The 16,837-nt window shown below is 33.9% G+C and overlaps 1 pseudogene; it reads left to right on the top strand.

Annotated features, from left to right (window-relative positions):
- The window catches only part of LOC105300639, a 504,401-nt pseudogene that overhangs the window by 182,605 nt on the left and 304,959 nt on the right, over positions 1-16,837 (top strand).

Below are 16,837 nucleotides of genomic sequence, written 5' to 3'. Positions count from 1 at the left end.
TCCTAACTGAATGTACTGTAAGCCTAAAATACACTCCAGATTTTGAAGGCTTGATAAGAAAAAAATAATATAAAATACCTCTTTAATAATTTTTATATTGAACACATTGAAATAGTTTTTTTATATATGTAGTTAAAACGTATTATTTAAATTTACCCGTTTCTATGTACTTTTAAATTATAGCTACTAGAAAAATCAAAACTACATTTTTCTTTCATTCGTGGCTTTTGTGTTTCTATTGGAGAGTGCTGTTACTGATGGTAGTGATTGTGTAATTTTCAAACTTTCATAAAATGTCGGATGTCATTTTCGGGCAGTAGATAATAAATATTTGTTGAAATTGAGAGAGTAGATTGTGAGCTTGGTGAAAGTAAATGAATGGTTGCATAAATTGCTCAAAGAGTTTATTCAGAGGGTTAAAATTTGCTTTCAGACACTCAAGTATCTTAAGTATTTTTAGCTACAGTAAAGACCTGAAGGCAGGAGCTTTATTACAAACAAATGCATAGAGTCAGTAGGAAAGAAGGTGCAATAATGAAGGCATTCTTAATAGTCAGCACAAGTTTATTGCGTCCCTATTTGATGCCAAGTCCTGTTTTAAGTATCATTGATACAAAAATGATTCTAATGTTGTACTGTACCTACCCCCTAGGAGATAGGGCGATGGTAGAAATGCTTGCAATTAATTATCATCCGATGAGGTACCTACTCAGAGGAGGTAATATTTGCTATAATGTCACATGTAGAATACAAATGAATAAGCAAAGTAAGTTTTAGAAGCACTTTGGGCAGCCGAATGGCAGTTAGATGAGAGTTTAATCATGTGAATGGGAGGTAAGAGCTCCACAGAGGTTGTCCTACTGTTTGTTTTGCTTGGAATGGTTCCATGAGTAACAAGCTAGAAACAGAAGGGAGTTCTGGAAGTATTATCTGTGAGCATTTTTAACTAACTGTTTATGAACTGTGCTTATGGCAACAGAAAATGTGTTAAGTGTGGATGACCAAGTGTGCATTTTAAGCATTGGCCAAACTTCCAACTGCCTAACAACAGGAAAACAAGTACCTATAGGATATGCCAGACATCCCTCTGTATGCTTTGAACAGGTTTATTTGGTTTTGTTTGGGAGAAGAACCAATTTTCAAGTTAAAGCAGGCGTGTCATGTTCTGAGTACTTGCTGTGCATGCACTCACTAAGCAAACATATTGCATCCTTGTTATATTTTCCAGTTGCAAAGGTGATGGCCTCAATTGTGTACCAGGCAACGACTATACTATTATCTTGTTCAGTTTTATGCTCTTTCTAAACACAATCTTTCATTTGGTGACATTTCCAAAGTCGTGTGTAGAGAACTTGTTCATGTGATACTCATTAAAGTCACACGGCTAGCATTTCGGCCCACGTCATTTGTGAGAACTAGATAGAGAAAAACACTTTGCCTTCCTTCAGAAGAGACATAAAACAGAGATTTGGACCACTTGTGGATGTTGAAGCACCTTTATGGTCTCATGCTAGGGGTGGTTTATTGGCTGCAGTATCCTGGCAGATCTAACATTGCCTAAATTATGCTCACAAAGATTTTTTTTTTTCAAATTTGTAGTTCTGAATCCAAAACTATGATGCCCATATATAGAGGGATATTCTAGGTAAGCGAAATTATCTTATTGACGTAATTGATTCACAGAGTTGCTATGAGTACATTTCCAATTCAACAAAAACATTTTTATTGTCTACTGTATACATTTTTACATTATTAATTTTATCCTCAGAGAATTTCTATAAAAGAGGTGCTATTATCTCCATTTCACAAAAGAAGAAACTGAGACCCAGAGACATGAAATAATGGCTCATTGTTGCCTAGATAAAATGTGAATTTCTAATTTGATCTTTATTCTATGTCATGCAAACATTCACTAACTGCAGGTCAAGGAAGGCTTGTTAGATAAATCCTGACTCATGTCAACTCTGACACTCATTTTCTTAGTGACCTGAATGTGTCATTTAACTTTTCAGGGAAGAACACTACATTTAAAAAATTTTTACTATTTTTAAAATAAGGAATATAATAGAATATGTCTCTGAAAAAAATTCTAGAACAATAACAATATAGGATGTGACTTAAGGTAATATAGATTTTATTTTCTGCAAGAAAACACACACACACACACACACACACACACACACACCCCTCTTTCGAACCCGATAGAATCTTATATAGCATTTTTTTTTTAAAACAAATGTTTAAGCAAACCAAGGTGAATTATTCTGACATAATATCCTAAGCACATCAGATTTATCTAGAAAGCATGCAAAAGCTACAAAATCTGTATAAAATTCTTATTCACCAGAATGGTCCCAAATAGTTAGTTGATTCTTACCTTTGGTACCTTTCTAGTTTCTATTTTAGTGCCATTGTTCTAGCTGGAATTTCTGTTCCAACCAACTGATAACAGTGTGTCTCCATCTTTGTGGATCTTTTTCTCATGGAAAAGTAATGTACCATTCAGGTGTCCTTAGTAAGTGTTTATAAGTAGAGTCTGCAATTGAATAACCATGGGACTAAAAATCTGGTTAAATAATTTAATAAAATGTATTACATTTAAAAAAACTTAGGCTCTGAGATGATAAACCCCTGGGAAACAAGGACACATACACCATGGATTCTGCCCTCAAGTACATCAAAGTGTTGCAGGTGGAGAAAGAAATGAAAACAAATTACTCTATGGTAGCCACAAAAGACATAGCTGAGAGGAGGGGGTAATTAATTACAAAGGGAAGGCTGAGAGAGTTCATCAAAAACTTCACAGAAATATCATCTAAGCCATGTTTTGAAAGATGACTGTGAGAAGAAAATTCCAAATGGAGAAAATGTGCAAAAGCACTGAGACTGAATATAGCATTTGTATGTAAAATCCAAAGGAATAGCTCTCTAATAACTTTTAGGCAACTTGACTCTTATGAAGGATCTCTATTTGGGTAGACTGGGTTTTTGTTTTTCTTCAAGTCTCCTCAGACTATTTTTGATTAACAAATGGGATGGTGTGAAATATTTTGCAATATTCAATTGGAATTTTATATTGCTAGATTTGTTTCTACTTAAATATTATCGATATACACTTATTAATTTCATGTAATATGTAGCACTCCAAAACAGGAAATAACCTTGATCAATCATTCTTTATGATGTTGCTGTTGAACTCACTGAAATATCTTTAGATAACCTGTTAAAGGAAAAGTAAATTTATTAGAAATTACAGCAGTAAGGGTGAATACCACCTTGGCAAGTCTTAGCAGAGGATTATTTAGAGGGTGCTGAGGTCTGGGAGAATCAAGACAGGGAACTGGTTAAGATTAGGTAAAGTTTGATATAATAGGCTTTATAAAGAAAAGAAAAGATTAAAAAAGAATGTTCCAACTCTCACTAAATTATAATGAGATATGCACTTTACTCAGCAATTACATGAACTTATTATGTATCACACATACAAATAACTTGCAATAGTGTTGTGAACATATCTTTCAATTTCTCATCATTAGGAAGTGCTAAAATCTTTGGCCAGCTGGGCCAGAGGAATTATCAATGATCTGTTCTGTTACAGGTATTTTTCTCTTGTCACCTAGGTTTTGCGTATTTTGTTCTGTTTGTGCTTTGCTACTTACACTTCAGCATGGTCGGTAAAGAAGTGAAATACTCACTTCCTTGAATCAGGTCACAAATTACTATTTACAGAGAATTCTCAGATGTAATTGATTAATTTTCAATGCAGAGTCTTAAATATCTATATTTGAGTGCATCTAGTACTCAAAAATGGCCAAATTACCTTCCTGGGTCGGGGGGTATTACAACTCTGTTCTAGTTGGTATCTCTAGTTATGTTGTTTCGGTTCTGTCATTGAGGAAATGGAAGAATTTCATACTATTTTATCATTATAATTTACTAAAAGAATGTCTAAACATTAACAGTGTGATACATAATATATATTGCGTATCCCTGAAAGTGGCTAAATGGCATTTAAAACACATATTCAGGAATATATACTGCAGTTACGCTAGATCGAAGGGTTCTAATTCAGTGGGTCTCATCTTTGTCTTTAAATTGGAATTAACTAGGGAGGTTTGAAAAATACTGATGAATGGATTCCACCCCTAGAAACTCTAATTTTATTGGTCTGGGGTGTGGCCTGGGCATTGGAGTTTATAAACTCTCTGGAGGTGATTCTAACATGTAGCCACATTTGAGAACCACTGCTCTAACAAGACCATAGGACTTACAAGGTTGCTAAACTACAGCTGTTTATACCTGTTAGTTCTGGAGTATTTATAAATTAGCATAAATGAAGTTACAGCTTATTTTTCATTGATGAAATGAGTGATATACAAGACATGTCGATTGACTAGAAATATGATGTCACCTAAGCCTTGCTGAAATAGGACATGAGAATCTAGTGGCCTGAGCCACCTTTACACTGATTCTACATTCTATCAACCTCATGTCCCAAGGTCTTTAGAGGGTTGTTACCTCATTCAACTAGAGTATTAGCTGACTCCTTCCACTAGAGCACCTGCTTCTAATTAAACCTCTATGCAAAGTGTTTGTTCACAATATGCTCAAAAGGAGAGGGCTGGGATTTTGCTGAACACATAGAATAGTTTGTATGATTGTGTTCATGGTTGCTTGCTAATAAATATTGGTTTTACCCAATTCAGTCTAAGACCTGCTTTCATTATAACATAATGAGATGGCTGGGGAAAGAAGCTCATAGCCCTAACCAGCCTTTAACCATTAGAGATTACTGATATGTACCCTCTGCAAAAAACTCTAATGGTTATAAACAAACAAATTAATGTAGGACAGTTTGCAATACATATACAGCTTTTAGGTTAATCTATCTACAATAGAATTCTTCATGAGCAGTGGTGGGGATACCATGAAAGTGGAACTTCTCATGTAATACTATTAAAATCTACTTTGGCTGGCTGAGTGATTATGACATGTCATTTTGTCCCTATATTTATGCTACCAATGATCTGATAATTACTGGGAAAAATGTCTTATAAATCTGACATAGAATCCTAGCTCTTCTATTTTGTCCAAATGATAAGTTTGTTGAAATATGATATACGAAGAGTGAAATGCACAAATCTTAAATGTATGTTCAACCAGTACTGAAAAATGAATATGTCTGTGTAACCCACACCCTTGTCAAGACGTAGAACAATTCCATCACCCCAGAAAGTATACCTATGCTGCTTCCCCTTTAACCACCCTCCCTCACACATATACCAACAATTACCAATGGATTTTAACTAATCTAGTACTTTATTTAAACAGAATTATGCAGCACAGACTCTTGTGTTTGGCTTCTTTTCCTGAGTATAATGTTTTTTAGATTCATTTCTGTTCCTTTTTTATTGCTGAGAAGTATACCATAGAATAAATACCAGTTTGTTTATCTATTCTTCTGCGGATAGATACTGAACTCTTTCAAGTTTTTGGCTATTATGACTAAAACTGCTATTAACATTCTTATACAGGCTTTTTGAGGGCGTATGTTTTCATTTCTCTTAGATAAATGCCTATGAATGAAATTGTTGTGTCATAATGTTGTGATGACTAATAATGTCGAACACTTTTTTATGTGCTTTTTTGGACATTCATATATCTTATTTATGAAATGCCTTTTGCCTGGTTTTTAATTAAGTTGTCTACCATTTTGTTATTGAATTTACAAGTTTTTTTATATTCTCTGAATTCAAATCTGTTGTCATTTATATGTGTTTTTCTCCCAATCTATGGCTTGCTTATTTTCTTGGTAGAGTTTTTTTAATGAAGAGAAGTTTTTAATTTTGATAAGATTTATCATTTTGTTTTATAGCTAATGCTTTCTCTGTCTTATCTAAGAAATCTTTGCCTACCTCAAGGTTGAAAGATCTCCTCCTATATTTCTTCTAGAAGTGTTTTAATTTTAGCTTTTACATTTGGGTCTATGAGCCATCTTAAAATAATTTTTGCACATGGCGACTTTCATTTTCCCATTGAGTTAGTTTGGTGCTCTTATGACAGTTTATGTGTGGGCTAGCTCTTCTCTTTTGAGAAGTAAGTTTAATAGTCATAAAATAATACAAGAATGTGCAACTGAGTGATAAATTGTGTACTGTAGACCTTCAACGATGAATAGGTTTTCTGTTAAGATAGCAGCTTCCTGTCATACTTTACTCAATGTCTCATTAAAATATCCAGGAAACATCATGAAAGCAGATAAAAAAAGCAACAATAATAGAAACTAAAGCAAAATTAAAATGTAAAATCTAGGTATTTTATATTAGTTGAAGAACCAATCAAAATAATTCTTGTTAATCTTTTTCTATTTAATGTACTGAGCACTTGGTGGACATTTTTATTCTGGAGATTCATGTACTTTGGTTATAGAAAACTTTTTTGTGTTATTTTTTGGATGATTTTCTCCACACCAACATGTTGCCTATTTTCTTTTTGGGTGACCCTATTAGTTGTATGAAATATCTCCTAGGTTAATCCTCATTGTTCTTGTATTTTCTCTTCTGTTTGCTATCTAATTGCCTTTTTTGTTCTATTTTATGATATTTCTAGGACGTTATTCAAATCTCCTTTGATTTTTATATTGCAGAACTCCTTCTTTAAAATTTCAAGAGCTCTTTTTCAAAGTTTTCTTTTTTTCTTTCTAAATCATGCCCATTTTCTATTTTATTGATACAATAGCCTCTTTTATTTCTCTGTCAATGTCATGATTATTGTTACTTGCATTGTCCATTATCTTCATTGTCTCTTATCTACTTTATTTCTTGTTCATTTTCTTCACTATATTTTATATTGGTTCCTTTCCTCAAATATTCAGTAATACTTGACTGTTTATTCATTTGAGTGAGGAGCTAAAAAGCTAGTTGAAGATCTTTGGGTAAGGATAGGCTTATACATTGGTAGCCATCATTCTAGGAAAGTCAGATGGTGAGTTAAGTTTGTTACTAGGGGATCCCAAATGTTAGAATCTGTAGGTCTTAATCTTTTTGTTTTCTCTAGAAAAGGATCTTGCCTGTAGACATCAGAGTAGCTACTGCAATTCTGGAGCCATATGGGAAGCACTGAAGGAGTGATCCAGTGTTTCAGTATGCAGACTTAATCACCTGTTTTCAGTGTGACCTCTCACACTGGCCCTTCTCTATGCCTGGAGCTTGGGACTACTATTGTTGGGTAGTCCATAGAGCAAACCTTTGGTCTCTTGATTTTCTTCTAGAAGTTTTACATTTTTGGCTGCAGATCTAACTGCTTCTTGTACAGATTTTTGAAAAATTGCCCTACTGTATACCCTGTGCTTATTCTTGCTTCCTATGTTGTCTGATTTTTGAGACATTCTGCATTGTTACCTGCATTGTTATTCTGAGGTTTTATAGGGACATTCACCTGGCTTTTCATTGATTTCCATCTTTTGTAGTTGCTTAGGTTGGACTAGTCGCTTAGGTTGGACTCTTCCTTGCTAAGCCATTAATCATTCTTTCATCACTTTCCATATTTATATAAATAGTTTATATTACATGTTTCCTTTGAGACACTGAAGATGGAATTGGTTTTATCTTACTTGTTCTCATTATTTTGTGGTGATTCTTTGAGAGGGGAAAAAAGTAAAATGTTTTTAACTCTTCCTTTTGCAACTCACATCTAATTTTCTTAAAAAAAATACCTTCTCAAACTAATATAATTATAATAGAAGAAAAACACATATATTCATTCTATTTCATTCTCTTTGTCAAAATAGCAAAAACACCAAGATATTTGCATTAAATCTTACATTGAGGAAGAAGTCTGTAACCCGTGAACAGATATAAGTATAAATGAGACTTAATTGTTTCTGATAAGTATTGAATGGTTGATGGATATGGAACCTGTTAAGGTCCTAACTCAGAATGCATTCTTATTCCTATCTATTTCTTGGATTAGATATTTTGTGTCCCTGTTGCATTTTCATACTGTATCTCATACAGATAAGCATTCATATCACCTTTACTTCTACAAAAATAAATAAAAACTTTATTCACCCTATTAAGCTATTAGGTGGCAGTAAAAGTTCATTCTATCTCGTACATGTATATACTGAGACAATCACTAGAGTCAATATCTGGTAGTTCACGGGATTAATTTATTTTCTAAAATGGATTCTTTGTTATATCATGTAGTAAAGTAATTCTTGAGCTACTTCAAATATTTTTCCACTCTGTTGGAGACTTGGTATGTATTACCTTTTAATTATGCTATAAATCAGTTTATATTAAAAAATACATGCAAAAAAAAAAAAAGAAATGAGACTACCTTCTTACAGCATATATAAGAATAGACTCATAATGGATTAAAGACTTAAATGTATGACCCCAAACCATAAAACTTCTAGAAGAAAACATAAGCAGTAAACTCCCTGATATTGCTGCTAGGAATTTCTTTTTGGATATATCTCTTTGGGCAAGGGAAACAAAAAATAAACAAATGGGACTATATCAAACTAAAAAGGTTTTGCACAGCAAAGGAAAACATCAACAAAATGAAAAGACAGCCTACTGAATAGGAAAAGATATTTGCTTATGATACATCTGATAAGGGGTTAATATCCAAAATATATAGAGAACTCATACAACTCAACAACAACAAAATAAACAAAAAGAACAAACTAACCAAAAACAGACTCACAAATATAAAGGACAATCTGGTGATGACCAGAGGGGAGGTGAGTGGGGAGCTGGAAGAAAGTGTTGAAGGGTTAGAGAAGTCAGCAGTAATGTATTAGCTATGTGTAATCAGGGGGATCATTTCATAAACTATATAAATGTCTAACCAATGGACTGTATACTTAAAACTAATAATAAAATAAAATAAAATGCTAAAAAAATACTTTTATACTAGCAATTAGATTTTTTTTCATAATTTACAAAACACTCATTTCTGTTTTATTTTATTTAAACAATTTATTTAAATGCTAGTTGGAAACTTGATTAGATAACTGCTTATGAGAATGGTATCAATGATACTTTTACTGAGCCCTTTTCCCTCTTAATACGTTGTTCATTAAGAGAGTTATCTGACTTTCAGGATTTCTTAAGAGCCGAACCTTGGCAACGTCTTCTGCAAGTAACAACAGGAGCTGGTGGGGTGGAAGAGTAAGTACATTGTTGGTAACTTTTTGGAATGATGTAGAAGAGATACAGCAGCAATCCTTTAACATTGCCACAGCTAATACTATCCTGTCAAGCTCTAATCAATCAAGATGGAAGAATAAGCCAGGTAGATTGGTATTAAAAAAAATTAGCATGACCAGTACTGTACACAGAGTTAAATTTTCTCTCTCTCTCTCTTTTTTTTTTTTTCTAATGTATCTTCTTTAAAATGTTAAGAGGTAGAGTAGAGAGAACACCAGCATTTAAAAGGAGACGTTGCAAATGTGCCTGTGAAGATCCCATGCTCCAAAAAACAATTAGGTCAACCTAATTTTTCTTGCATGATGTAGGTTGTAAAAAAAAAAAGACTTCTGTCAAAGAATGATTGAACTCACCTAAACGAACATATGGGATGGATCATTAATACACTGTGTCTGCATCTACAGCTGTAAACAAAAAATGAATTAGAGGTTGGAGGTTAGATGATTTAAGATGAGAAAAAGCTACAACTAGACATAATTCAAATAAGCTGAGTATGTTGTTAAAACTCACTACATATCATTTTAGACAATTTTTATAATAGATAATAACAGAGTTAGATTTATTTTGGAAAGTAAATGAAAAAAAAATTTCTCAATGATCATCATGGTGCAGTTATAAAGACTTAAATTTTCTTTTAATTTGCTATGTTAGTATGCCTAGCAGTTATTCAGCTGATTATGCAAAGTAAGTCAGTTTTCCAAGAATTTTTTTTTAATTTTTAATTTTATCACTATGTTAAGGGAAATTTAATTAGCTTAATGTTTTGCAGTAAATTTTATGATGGTTTGACTTTTTGTTATTGTAAAGACAGTACTTCAAGAGTACTGAATGATGTGTGTGGGAGCCATCATTCTGTTGATTTCTTAAAGGAATAAGATATGCACATTGACCTGAAATCAAGTTTTAATTAAAGTTTAGCAAGTTCATTTAATAGTTTTCAAAACAAAGAATGCCTGGCCATTTAACTTAGGGAATGAAAAATACACAGTAGCAGGAAATCAATTTTAGTTTACTAAAATTGTTATTTTTCTCTCCGTGGAAGAAATTTTTAGAGATGTAAAACCCAGTCTATCTACCAGCATTGGCCATTAAAGCGTATGAGAAAGAGCAAATTTCCCATCATCTCAGAAAGTGAAAACAGTCAAGAGCAGTGATTAAGAACAGACTTATAGTCAAAGAAATTTAGAATTACAAGAAAATTTAGAGATCATCTTTTTTTTCCCTAAAATAATATAATATAGAGGCCATCTGTTTTTCCTTCTAAAATAATATAGTTTTTGTCCATGTAAGTGATAAATAAAATACAATTAAATATCTTTTTTGATGCTAAAATTTACCCTAACCACATGTATTCTAATAAAGACACCGTAATGAAGCATTACAAGCTTGCTCTTTTAAGGTTATACATTTTATCCCTAAGGGAGAAATATCCCTCTTCCTTTCAAAAGGTTGCCTTTCCACCTGTACTACCCTTTTCATCTATTTCTTGATCTTGCTTCCATTAATTCTCCTCTTTTTCTTAGACCTACTCACCTGTGCGGTCTCCTCTCATCAACTTTGAATTCTTGCCCTTGTCCTTTTATTTCTCTTCATTATTAAAATTCTCAGAATGATCTGATCTACTTTTTTCGCACTTGTTTTTGTTTCCATTCATTGTGAAACTCCTTAATTCTTGGTCCTATCCTCTAACTTCCAGCAAAAACAATCTAAAAACTCTCACTTTATATTCACCAAATCCATACTTTATGCTGTTATCATATTCCGATGTTCCATAGCATGCTGTGTTTGTAAACCACATTCAAATTCTATGCATGGCAAATTCCAGCTTGATGTGAGCCTTTTATAACTTGTTTCCCAGCTCCTTTTTTGCTTTATCCCTGCACCATCTCCAAACCCTCCACTCTCCTGCAGTCCACCCCCTCCTGTCACCCGCTGCACGTGCAGTTATACCATGCTACGTTATGCCGTCCTCAATCTGGACTGCCTTTTTTTTGTCCCTACCTGTTATGTGACGCTGAATTTTTATTTTATCCATCTTATTTATCTTTCAACTCTAATACTATTTTTTTTCAAAAATCTAACCTTCCATCCTTCAATTCAAAATTAATGGACTTTTCTTGTGCACTTTCAGATATTGTGTTTCATGGTAGCTCTTCCTGCATTCATCTATTCTTTACGCTGTATCCACAAGACATTTAATATCAAGAGCTCATACTCTAGAGAAAAAAACACAGATGCTCAAAAAAGATTTTAAAATGCAGTTAAATTCTATTGTAAGGATTTTGTTTTGGGAACATAAAAGGAGGGGTTATCAAAATTGTCTGGGGCAGCTGAGAAATGATTCCTCAAAGAAGAAAGCCTGTGTTGGAGTTTTCCTAACAGGAATATGAGAAGGATTTTTCAGGGATTTATTCGTCTATTGAAAAAACATTTACATGACACTTACTATATGCCAGACATTGTGCTGGACACTGAAGATTAAAAAAATAAAGCAAAAACAATGATGATAAAAGCACCATTGGTTCCTTCTTTTTTTTTTTCTAGAGAAGACAAAGAATATTAAAAAATAAATGTTTTTCTATACCTAACTCAAGACATACTGTGTGTCTACTATGTGCCTTTCATGGGCTAAAGTTACATGTATTGATGTATAGTAGTAGGCATTCAAAAATATTTGTTGAAAAATTGAGAAAATGAATAATATTTACCTATAAGTAGCTAACAGTCCAGTGGTACCTATAGCCATATATTTAAACACTAACTATTTTGTGGGGGGGGAAAAAAAAAGGCTAATAATAGTATGAACACAAAAGTCCTAACCTAAGAACCTAAAAATCCTAGCACTAAAGATCAAGTCACATGGCCTTGGTATAGCCAGAGAAGGGCAAAAGAGCAGAGAGAGTTGAGCAGAGTTCCAAAGAAAAAGTATGAATTTATCAGATAAAGTGTAAAGAGTTCATTTAGAAGCAAAGAATCACAAATACAAAACTATACTCTGGAAAAGGTCCATTGGTTGGCATGGCTGGAGCATAGGAGGAATATGAATGAAGATTTGCTTGAAGATGGATTCTTGGTTGACCTTGCTGTTTCTCCTTTGATCATAGAGCCTGACTTCTGAGCAGTTGTGTCTATCCTCTTGATTTGGAGCCCCGAATGCCAATGGGTAAAGGATGATATGAGATTTGTATTTTGAAAAGACGAGTATGGCTGTATTGTGGAAAATAGATTGTCAGCTGGAAAGGGAAGCTTCAGGAAAATCAGTTAGAAACTATTTTGCACTATTTATGTGAGAGATGTATATAGCACAACCTGAAGTGAAACCCTTGCAAATGTATTTAAGATAAAATTAACAGGGTTGGTGTTGGGTAGGATAAGGGGGCTGACGGCAAGGTTGATGACAAAAAATACCTCTTAGTTTTATAGCTTGTAGACCTGAGTAGATGGTGGTACCACCTCTGAGGTAAAGTATATAAGGGAAGGAGTTAGTTTGAGAACTTAAGTTTTATATCAAGCATGTTGGTTTTGAGGTGTTCTGTATCCTCAGAAAGAAGTTTGTAGGTATCAAAGTTCTTGATGGCTGTGCTTTTTGCTCAGAGACTATCTTATAGTAGATCCTCATAATATAAGAGTTCACACCTGTCAATGCTGTTTTTTGCAATGAGAGAACACTTCTTAGCACTGGTGCTGAATTATGGTTACTCTACACTGGGACTTAAATATTTCTTCTATTTCTTAAAATATTTCAGTTTCTTTATAAAATATTAGTGAAGGAAGGGACTTTTCCCTTTGACTTAGCTCTCGTTTGTCATTTGTTTTTTTGTGGTAAAAATAATAAAATTAATTACAAAAATCTGTTAACAGTTAGGATTAATCCAAGATTATGATTGAATGAAGCTTAATGAGTGAGGAAAAGAGAACCATTTAGAAGCTGGGTTACATTAATTAGGTATTTAATCTAGAGCTTTTTAATTTTTTTTTTTTTTACCAATTTGAATCTCTATCTCTATTCATAACACAAGTTCAATAGTGAGAAGCATAAATAATGTTGAATAAACAACAAGATGTTGTCCTGCTAAAGTAAAGCAGCAGAAGTGTCTCATTTATTGATTGCCTATCTGGCAAGAACACTAATCTTTTACAAATATAGAGTCCGTAGTTTCTAGTGACGCAGTTTTAAGATACACAAATAAATCCACACTAAACCCAAGGAAATCAATTGCACAGTAGTATCTCCTGGTTGGCAAACAGCAAGGACATTCTAACATTTGTTGCCAACAGTTAGTCACCTGGCTCCTTTTATGGGTGGCTATCTGATGACTGGTATAATGACAGGGATGCATTATTCTTATTGACCATGTGTTAGGGAGCCACAGGATACAGACACTATACAGAACAGATTGGGAAGACTGTAAGATGGATGAAGTGCTCGGTAAGAGAACAGTGACAAGGGTAGAATTGTCACATGATTACACCTGAAGAGACACTGTATATAATGAGTATGTAGTATGTTGATTTTAGGAGTCACTGTTTAATAATGCCACCTGTGTTCATCACATCTTTCATCCACTCTTCTCCAAATGATTTCTCATACTACGGAGCATGTTTCTCTAATGCAACCATCTTTTCTTCACTAATGTCATGGGGAAATGATTTTCTGCATGCCCTGTGCAAGTATATATATTGCCCCTTCTCTTCTGCATCCTCTAGTATTCTAGTACTACAAAAGGGAGAGAGAGCTTTGACAAAGAGAACCGGGATGATGAATGGAATTTAATTTATGAAACATCCATGTAGGGTGAGTCCTCTGGGTAAATCACCATGGTAGCACTTCTCCCTCCAGCTGCATGATACGTTCTGCTTGGCTAACTCAACTCCCTCTGAGAAGCTTGGCACTTAAGGTTATGTAATCAGCGCACTGTTGTTCAAATATTCATCCAAGAATGGCCACATGTAAAGAAAAAGAAAACAAAAAATGGAAGGAGGAGTCTGGGATAAATACCTACCCAGATCAGCTAGGAGAAGCTGAAGAACTGAAAGGGATTTGGAGACCTAATTTGGAATTAGGGATTTACTCCCTGAGGTGATTAATAAAATAGATTTTAGCCATGTGTGGAGTGCTGCAGTACTGTTGATTGGCCTTTAGCCCAAACTGGTTTCAGTCACTCTCCCATGCTACTTAATAAAGCCAAAGAAAATTATTTTATTTCATCTTAGAAAAATAATAGTTTCTTTTTTTGTAAAAAGTTTGCTAATAATTGTCACTTGACCTGTTTTCTTTCTTACTGACACATTTACTCATTAGTATCGTAAATTGCTAACTATCCGGGAAGGTTTTGCCAGTGATCAGAATCAGAGAGGACAGCAAATACCCAACTGCAAGTCCTAAAGAATCATTGAATAATTTAGGCCTGTCTGCAGACATGATTTAAGATAATTTATTTTACTCATTTTCTAATAAGAAAAAAATATTCTGGCTACAAGACTAAGCCCTTCACAACAATAATTAACAATTGACTACTATGAAAAGAAGTTTTAGTCTGTCATATTATGTGCATTAATATCACTTATAATTAATGTCACCAAAGGATCATCAATTCAGCGAAGAATTATAAATGCCTAGGTATGCTAATTTTCTTCCTTTAATTAATTGATTGGGAAATATAGACAAACATTATTAAACTATATGGGCATATGGGCACTGATATTGTCAATAAGGGAAGAGGAATAGTAAAAGTAAATTTAAATTGAGAAACAACTCCAAGTCTGAGCTTAACTTTCAAATTTGGACCAAGCGTATAGTGTTGACTTGGAATCATTTTGCCTGTTCATATAAAATTATATTTAGTTCACAGGACAAGAGAGTATATAAGTAATATGTTTTCTAATGAGATAACATAGCAATTATTCTCTCACTATACAAAACAATTTGACTATTTTCAATTTAGGGAGCATAAATGTTGGCTATCCTTTTATCATTCTCTTAAATGTACCCTCCTTATAAAGGTGACATTTTCAGGAGAGGTGGGAAAAGTTCACTTGTAAACAAATGAAAACAAAGTGAAGTTCTCATATTAGACACTTCATGTCTTTATACAAATAGAGAATTGTTCGCAAAGGAGAGGGACAAAACATAAGGCTATTTTCATAAAATAAAAATAGAATTGGACATACTAAGTGTCGAAATGGAACAGGATGTCTCCAATGCCAGCACTCTAGTTCAGGCCACCCTTATCTCTTGCCTAAATTAAAATAACTGATTCCTAATTGTTCTCCCTCCTACTTTTGTCTTTCTCCCATCCATTCTCTAGCACAAGCTAATGATTCTTTTTTAAACTTCAAATCACATCTGATCATGTTATTCCCCACTTCTTATCCTCTCAATGACTATCTACTCCACTTGGAATAAAATTCAAAACTCCTTCTCATTCCTGCAAGCCCCCTCATGTTCTAACCCCTGCTTCTCTTGTTTTATCTCTCCTCTCACTGGGCTCCAGACATTAATTTTCCTCTCACTTTTGGGAACACCTCAAATTCTTTTCTCCTTAGGGCCTTGTGTATATATCGGTTCCTTTGCCTGGGCTGTTATTCCTGAACTCAGCTTGTCTTCCAAGTTATCTTCTTCAAAAAGCCTTTTCCATGGTCACCATTTTCATGCCTCATCATCTTCTCCATCCTCCCACTGCCATTATTCTCTTTCATGGTACCCAGTAAGATTTTATAGCTCTCATTACAATTTTGTAGTAGTTATACATATTATTTGTGTTTTTCGTTTCCTTCTCACTAAACTATACGATCTTAGAGGGCCTTCAGCAGCCTTAATAGTAGGTATTTGGAAAAAAGAGAAGCAGAGGGAGAAGGAAGTGGTGGAGCAGAAGAGGGCAGAGAAGAGAAACTCACATAAAATAATGGGTGTGTAATTGGTGTGTAAATATATTTTTTGTGATAGGTCCAGTACATTCAGATTTAAAAGTTTGCTGGTGGAATAAATCATAGGTTTAAAGGTAGCTTAAGAAGCCATCGAATGTATATGCTTGAATATTTTCTTGGCAATGGAAATATCAGAAATTAAAACAAGTGAAAAAAAGACAAAAAATGACCAAAGGCATATTCAAGCAAAGGTTGAAAGAATTCAACATTGTGGATGCTTATCTGATTCAAATGTGCAAACGTCTCAGAGTTCAGTCATTACTCACAATTAGGCTGACAGCAGAGTTCCCAAACATTGTCTGACCACCATCTGGATCAACGCTTTCAAGCTCTCTGGAATTTCATGTAGTGCTTCCAGGCATTTTGGTGGGTTACTTATTTCTGCAATTCCAAGTTAAGATAAATGGCAGAATCTGATCAGCAAATCTTTTTAAAGGAATTTTCTCAGGGAAAACTAGGAGAAACTATTGTGCCATTTCTTCTTCTTCTTCTTCTTCTTTTTTTTTTTAAACTCGTAATGATAAATGCCCCATTGAATTTAGCATTATCATGTAACTATTTTGGCAAACATGTATGCCGTGTTCTCATACTCACCACAAATAACTCTTGGTTTAATGCCAATTTAGTGGATTTTTCCTGGTAAGAAAAGGACTATTAAAATGGAGCATGTTGATAAACATGCAAGCAATTGC

This window comes from Pteropus vampyrus, unplaced genomic scaffold (assembly GCF_000151845.1).
Source record: "Pteropus vampyrus isolate Shadow unplaced genomic scaffold, Pvam_2.0 Scaffold216, whole genome shotgun sequence".
Lineage (NCBI taxonomy): Eukaryota > Metazoa > Chordata > Mammalia > Chiroptera > Pteropodidae > Pteropus > Pteropus vampyrus.
This window is presented reverse-complemented; position numbering and strand designations above follow the sequence as displayed.